The sequence below is a fragment of the Chinchilla lanigera genome, unplaced genomic scaffold, assembly GCF_000276665.1.
Source record: "Chinchilla lanigera isolate Chin_1 unplaced genomic scaffold, ChiLan1.0 scaffold00012, whole genome shotgun sequence".
Lineage (NCBI taxonomy): Eukaryota > Metazoa > Chordata > Mammalia > Rodentia > Chinchillidae > Chinchilla > Chinchilla lanigera.
Window position 1 is genome coordinate 25,315,497 of NW_004955413.1, and position 7,773 is coordinate 25,323,269.

The 7,773-nt window shown below is 53.3% G+C and overlaps 1 pseudogene; it reads right to left on the reverse strand.

Moving 5' to 3' along the window:
• Positions 1-6,955: 6,955 nt before the first annotated feature.
• Positions 6,956-7,485, reverse strand: LOC106147921 (annotated as a pseudogene).
• Positions 7,486-7,773: the final 288 nt, after the last annotated feature.

Below are 7,773 nucleotides of genomic sequence, written 5' to 3' on the forward strand. Positions count from 1 at the left end.
ACCAGGTCCATTGCCCACGGACAGCAGCGTGCTGTTACGCTGCCCCGGGCTTCCTGAGCAGGTGGGTGGTGCCATGACTGCTTGGGGCCCAGGTCCCTGGGCAGGGGCCGTGTCCTCTCCCCTGCCTGGCCTGCCTTATTTGGCTGGGTATGAGTGAAGGATGTTCTATGAATAGTAGGCCGTGGCACTGCTCTTCCTGGTGCTTACCCTGCTAAGAGCATTGCATCAGACCAGAGCGCCATATGTCTGGTATGGTCAGAGGGTCCCTGACACCCCCTCCCTTACGCTGGGTGGAGGCTTTCAGCACAGGGCTCCGCCTGCTGCGCTGCCTTTCGGGATCTGTCCCCCTCTTCATTCCCCAGCCATGCCCTGAAGTGTGCTGATGTCCACCACTGCCCCTCAACACTCCTGGAGCTGTGGTGATACCCAGCCACCCCACAAGGGCACAGAGCGTTCTGTGAGGTATCACGGGCACAGACAGGTTCAGGCATGGTCCTAGCCACCATCCAACCCCTAGGCCCTTGGCTTCTCCCAGTATCTGCTCTGCCCTAGCTATTGGGGGCACCTGGCCTGTTGGCTTTATGTCGCCTCTCCTTGGCCTTGGTATCACCTAGCCCTGTGCGCCTGTTCTGGAAGCAAATGGAAGGTCACCATTTTGGCTTCTGAGTTCCTTTTGGTGGAGGAGAGATAGGAACCAAGGCCAGACATGGAAGGTGACAAGACAGCCAGGCAAACTGCCATGGCCAGGTCATTGCCCCTGAACCCCAGGTGTCACACGCTGGGCAGACAGCTGACATTGACCATGCTCGCTTCCCAGCCGTTGGCCTCTGCCTGGGTGGGACAAGTGCTCTGTGACTGGGGTTGGATCAGACAACCAGAGAAGCCCACCTGGCCCCTGCCTTTCTCGTCTCCTGAAGATACCCCTTACCCTCTCAGAACCCAGTGCCAGGCTTGCCTGGGGCTAGGACAGAGCCAGGCCTCAGAGCCGCTGTATGTGCTGGGAGGGCCAGGGGCAGCCAGAGGACTCCACAGCACCCTTGGGCCATCACAGGCTTTACTCGGCCTCCAGGCCTGGTCTGCTCTGGCTCCCTGGTGAGCCTGCCCTTCACCAGGCCGTAGAGCAGCACGTGTTGATGGGACACAGCCAGTCCCTGGTGGCAGTGCTGGCAGACCCTTCTCGAGGGCCCTGGCAACCTGACATCAAAGCACCAATGATGCTCTTCAAGCGCTGGTTTCTTGTTGCTTGGGTCTCAGCATAGATGCCACCACCTCAGGGAGCCTGCTCACCTCCTGCAGGGACTTCTGTGTCCCTCCACAGGTCCAGCCCCAAGGTCAGTGCTGGGCTTGCAAGTGCCCCCCACATGCGTGGTAAGTGAATGCAGGAAGGACCTGTCGTGGGACCTTGGGCAGTGCACTTGGGCTGAGCCTTCGTTTTTTTCATCTGCAAAATGAGGATATGACTCGCTTCTTAGTGAAACTGTCCCACTGTCCTGCGCAGTCCTGTCATCAGAGGTGTGAGAGGTCAGATCCTGCCACGTGGGGCTTGGGACTGGGACGAGTTATAGGAGGTAGGGTTCCGTGTGCAGCAGGTGCCGGGCCAGTGCCACCTGCAGCTTTCTCCAGAAACCCAGACGAGGCACTGGGTGTGGTTCTCGCCTCTTCCCAGCCAAAGCCCAGATGGAGGCCTCTGGCCAGGCTCCCAAACACTTCCTCCGTCAAGCGCATTTCCATGACTCTTGCTTCTGGGCCCCCTATTTTGAAGCGAAGAACATAGATCACTGCAGATACGGTGAGCTCATCCCACACAAAGGTGACAGTAGCTCAGAACAGAGAGGTACTTGACCTTTCCACGAGCCTGGGTGGCCTGGTGGAAGACACGCTGGCGGTCAGCACAGAACTCTTGCTGCCGGTTTGTGGGCTGTGGCCCTTCCTGCAGACCCCCAGAGGACCCCAGACTGCAGGCCGGCTGTCCAGTCCAGCCCTCTCGTACCCTGTTCCCCGGTCCCAGAAGGGCCTCAACACCCTGTGATGAGGCCCCTAGACTGTCACTTTAGCAGTCATCGTGTAGTCCAGATGGGGTGAGCTCAAGAGCCTTCTGCGGCTCCATCCTCCTCCCTCCCGGCCCGAGCTGTGTGCAGAGCACTTGCCAGCGCCCTGGCCTGGGCCGTCGCACTCATCCATAGCACAGTGCCAGCCCTGGGCTGTGTTTAAGAAATGTCAGGTGAATGGCGCAAATGAAGGCAGGAATTATCCAGGGCAGAACCTGCCCCACCCCAGCCACGCAGAGTTTGGGGGTTGGTAAGAAATGAAATGCTTCAGCAATTTAGAGTCAAATCCATACACCAGTGTTTTTGTCTTCTGGTACTGGGTACTGGAGCTGAGCTACCCAGACCTTTTTTTACTTTCATTTTTTTGAGACAGAGTCTCACTAAGTTGCTCAGGCTGGCCTCCAACTTTGAATCCTCCTGCCTCAGCCTCCTGTGTGGCTGGGGTTACAGGCATGTACAACTGTACCCTTCCCTGTGTTCATTTTCATACAAAAATAGCATTACTTTTTTCAAAACTAACATTTTATTATGATTTTATTATCAAGTAAACATGCGTCACATGAATCCTAGAGGTTTGTCGGATTCCACAGGCCTGGGAACCCAGGGGGTGCAGGCTGAGGGAGTGGCCCTGTGACATTCATTGCTGATGCCAGATGTCCCCTGGGAGCTTGCAGGGCCTGACTCAGATCAAGGAGCCAGCTGGGGAAGTGACCTGGGGACAGGCTGCCCCCTGTCCGGAAGGACTGTTCCAGCATGTGGACTTGGGAAGGGGCTGTGGGTGAGAGGTCACTGGTGTGAGCAGCTGGCGTCAGATGGGGTGTCACGTTGCCAGCCCCAGCCTGGCTGCACAGCCTGGTCCTTTAGCAACAAAGAGGGGGCAGCTGTTGAAAACACTGGATCCAGCCTCCAGAGGGAAGTGAGTCGACTCCAGCAAGACCCATGTGGCTCCTGCCTCCTGCTGCTCTGCCACAGCGCGTTCCTGACTTGGTGCCACCGCAAGGTCTAACTCCGGGTGACCTTAGATGAGGCCCATACACCCCTCTGACCTCACCTCATCTCCAAAAGGTCTACAACTCAGCTTTATATTAAAAACAAAAACAAACCCGCCCGTAATCCAGCACTCAGGAGGCTGAGGCAAGAAGACTGTTTTGAGTTGGAGGGCAGCCTGGGCAACATACCAAGACCCTGTCACAAAAATAGTTTCCTCTGGATTTTCCAGCACCTTCCAGGCCTGAGAGGTGGATCTGACACAGTCCCTCAGTAGAACCTACTGCAGCATCCCTGCTCTCCCCAGCGCAGGAAGAATGCTCTCACACCAAGTCCCTCTGCTGGCTGAAGCCGTCCTGGGGTTTCATCCCCTAACCTGACTCACCCACTGGGATGGGGGGCCAGAAGGGCCCTGTCCTGGAGGAGCTGGCGACAGTGGCGCCCCAGCCAAGGTGTGGGGGGGTGCTCCTAGAGGTTCCTGGAGGAAAAACAGGAGTGAGCCAGATAAAGGAGAGGTGACAAGCGCAGACCCAGTGGGAGGTGGGACTCAGGTGACAGGGAGTGAGGCTGGGGAGGCCTGGGGGAGCCAGTGCAATTGTTAGCAGGGGGCAAGGGGCCGGGCAGGTGGGACGGGGTGCTGTTGCCCTGTCAAGAGGTCCCAACCGCTCAGACTGAGCCCTGGAAGTGACAGGCACACGGCAGCTTCCAGGAATACCGGCATCTACAGGTGCTGGGCAGGCTCATTTTCTGGTGGAGCAGTGTCCCCCTGGGTCCTTGTGCCCCACCTGAGCCAGCCAGCACCTCCCGCTTCTGGGCCTGGGCTGGGCGGGACCCTTCGTGCACCTGGGTCTTTGCAGATGCTTTCCTGGCTGACACCTGCAGGGCCCAGCTCAGTGCCACCTCCCTCTCCAAGGACCCTGTACCCCCAGAGCCCAGGCATCCCTCCCTGGTTCCTGCCCCGTGGTCTGCAGGGAACTGAGGCCTCTGCTGAAATTCACACGTGAAGAAGACCAAGCATCAAGCACCAAACGAGTTCCAGGGGCAGAATTTTTGCATCAAAATCAAATGCCAAATTCCAGGAGTTTCAGAGCAGTTGAGTACCAAGATATGACAGTCTGGTTGTCTGTAGGTCCTGGGGCCCTGCAAGGGCAGGGTTTGTGGCTCCGAGCGGAGCTGTCCCCTGACGGATGGTCTGCAGCTCCCTTCGCAGCCGCTGAGAGCTCCAGACATGGGTGGCCCTGACCTGAGGCACAGTGCACTGTGACTTTTGAGGGTCTTGTCTTCTACCAAAAAAATATTTAAGACTGTGCTTTCAGTGTTGGTGTAAAGATTAATGTACTAAAAATATTTAAGACTGTGCTTTCAGTGTTGGTGTAAAGATTAATGTACTAATGTACTAAAATTCTTCTTCAAAAGTTCTTTTTCAGCCAGAGATATAGCTCAGTGGCACAGTAACTGCCCAGCCAGCATGAAATCCTAAGTTTAATTCTGGGTACCAAAATAACAAACAAATGGCCATTCTCCCAGTCTTTAAGAACACGTTTGGGGCCAGGTGTGGTGGCGCACGCCTATAATCCCAGTACTTGGGAGGCTGAGGCAGGAGGATTGCTGCAAGTTTGAAGCCAGCCTGGGCTACAAAGTGAGCTCAAGGCCAGCCTGAACTGCATAGCAAGACCCTGTCTCAAAAAGATTAAAAAAAAAAAAAAAACAACAGGCATGGTGGCACATGTCTATAATCTCAGTACTCTGGAAGGCCAAGGATCACAAGTTTGGGCAACTTATCGATTTAGCAAGATCCTGTCTTAAAATAAAATAATTTTTTTAAAAAAAGAGCTGGAGATATAACTTAATGAGAAAACCCTAGGTTTATTCCTCAGTATCCCAAAATAAATGAGTAAGTAACACACACACACACAAAAAAATAATAATAAAAAGGGCTAGGGGTGAAGTTCAGTGGTAGAGGGCCTGCCTAGCATGCACAAGGCCTTGGGTTCATCCCAGGTATTACAAAAATAATAATAATAAAAAAGGGTAGGCTGGGCATGGTGGCGCATGCCTGTAATCCCAGCACTTGGAAGGCTGAGGCAGGAGGATCTTTGCGAGTTTGAGACCAGCCTGGGTTACAAAGTGAGTTCAAGGCCAGCCTGAACTGCATAGCAAGACCCTGTCTCAAAAAGACATAAATAAATAAATAAATGAAAAGGTGACAGGGTTTCAACTCTGCTATCATTATGGCTTTGGGCTATTTAACCTCTCTATTCCTCAGTTTACCCACCTGTAGGATGGGAATAAGAAGCATATCTCCTTCCAGGGGTAGTGTCCACATTAGATACATGTGTGCATGCTAAAGTTTATAGTTAAGGTCACCATATTTGCTAGTTGGGAGGGTCTCTGGCAGCCAGTGAGCAGCAGACCGCCCCCTTACATCGGTGAAGACTTGGGGCTCAGAGAGAGGCTGGGCCTGCCCAGGACCACAGGAGCCTGCCAGGGGCCAGAAGTGTGACCTGCATCGGGGCAATGCGCATGGGCCACTCACTGGGTGCTACGCCGCCACCTCAAGAACACTAGACCTCGGTGCACAAGTCAGTTCTCAGGACTCGCCCCGCTGTGGGCATCAGCCCTGGCAGGGGTGGGGCGCAAGGTCAGGCAGCAAGGCAGGGTGGGGCCCAGGGAGCAGGGAGCCTCCTGCCCCAGGATCTGACTGTCCCACAGCCTGGCCTACTCAGGCCAACCTGACCCCAGGCTGGCCTCTCTCATCCCCGCTGTCCCCAGGGCCACCCGGCGAGACAGAGCAGGGCTGGGGAAGGTCAAAGGACTGTAACACTCTGCCAGGTACCTGCCAGGGGTGCCGGGACAGCATTCCTGAGGATGGAGTCAGACTGAGGTGCAGGAAAGGCAGGGCTGGGGATGTAGCTCAGCAGCACAGTGCCTCCCTGGCAACCGCAAGGTCCTGAATTCGATTCCTGGTACAAAAAAAAAGTTAGGAGCCCTGGGACTGTGCACAGGCATGTAAAATGGTGCAGCCGCCCTGTGGAGAAAACAAACAGAATTACATGACCCAGCAATTCCATCTCCATATATGTACCCACAAAATGGAGCACAGAACATGAATAAACACTTGCACATCTGTGTTCACAACAGCATCACCCCCAGCACTTGAAGGATGGAAGCAGCCCACATGTCAGCATGCAATGCAGATAAACACAGTGTGGTTTACCCAGCAAGGGAATATTATGCAGTCTTAAAAACGGAAGGCATTTCAAACACATCCTGCAACATGATGGATCCTGAGGACATCGCGCCGTGTGATAAGCCGGGCAGGAGAGGACAAATGCTGTGCAACTCGGTTTATGTGAAGTCCCTGAGCACCCAGATTTGTAGACAGAGAGTAGCATGGGTGTTGTCAGGTTGGGGTTGGGGAGAAAGATTATTACTTAATGGATGCAAAGTTTCAGTTTGGGAAGATAAATAAGTTCTAGAGATGGTGGTGACAGCTGCACAAGAATGTGACTACCCAATGTCACTAAACTGTGGCCTGTGCCTAACGCCATTATTTATTATTATTATTTTGTCTTTTTGAGACAGGGTCTCACTATGCAGTTCAGGCTGGCTTTGAGCTCACCTTGTAGCCCAGGCTGGTCTCGAACTTGCAACAATCCTCCTGCCTCAGCCTCCCAAGTGCTGAGATTATAGGCATGCGCCACCACGCCCGACGCCTAATGCCATTAAATCATGGTAAAAATGAAGCTGGTCATGGTGACATGTGCTCGTAGTCCCAGCTGTGTGGGAGGCTGAGGCAGGAGGATCACTTGAGGCCAGAAATTCAAAGCCAACCTGAGCAACATAGTAAGACCTTATCTCAAAAAGAAAAAAAAGGTAAATATGATAATCAATCTTTTTTTTCTACTTTTATTTGCATTTATTTTATGCATAATTTATTCCCATGCCATAAGTTTTTGTTTCTTCAGTTTCTTCTGGGATATCTTTTTCTTCTGTGCGACTTCCTCCTCTGGTTTAGGAACAATTTGTTCCTTTTCAGTAAGGATCATCTCAATATGGCAGGGGGAGCTCAGGTATGGGTTAATCCAGCCCTGAGCTGTGTAAGTAACAGCGGGGCATCTTGGGTGCTTCGTTCACTTGGATATGTTCAATGACCAGGGAATCTACATCTAAACCCTTAAGTTCAGCACTACTCTCTGCATTTTTAAGCATGTGTGGCAAAAATCCAGCCCTTTTTTTTGGCCAGCGGCCCTGTGTCCAGCGCCACTGCTTGGCCTGGGCACAGCCACCGACTCTACCACTGTAACGCTGGAATGGCACACAGTGCTTCTTTAATGTGACATCCCTCAGACACTGGGTGGCCTTTCGGATATGCACACCCCTGATGGCCTGGGCAGTTTACGATGTTCTTAAAGTGAACACGAAGATTTCAGCCCCTTGATATGCATGATTTTGTGGATCAAGAGAACAGAGCCATTTTCACAGGCCACCTCAGGCCGCTTACAGGAAGAGTGATAAATCAATCTTATGTTGCATATATTTTACCATGATGGGGAAGGAGGGAGGGAGAGCTTAGAAAAGCAAGGTGATCATATTTGTCCTATTCTTCTCCCCACTTTTTAGATGAGGAGACTGAGGCACAGAGAGGTTCAACTAACCCCAGAGCCTGCGCGGGGTACTGCTGTGCCATTCCCAAGGAAGCAAGGAGGAGAAGGACCTGCCCTGCCTCCTCCCCGCC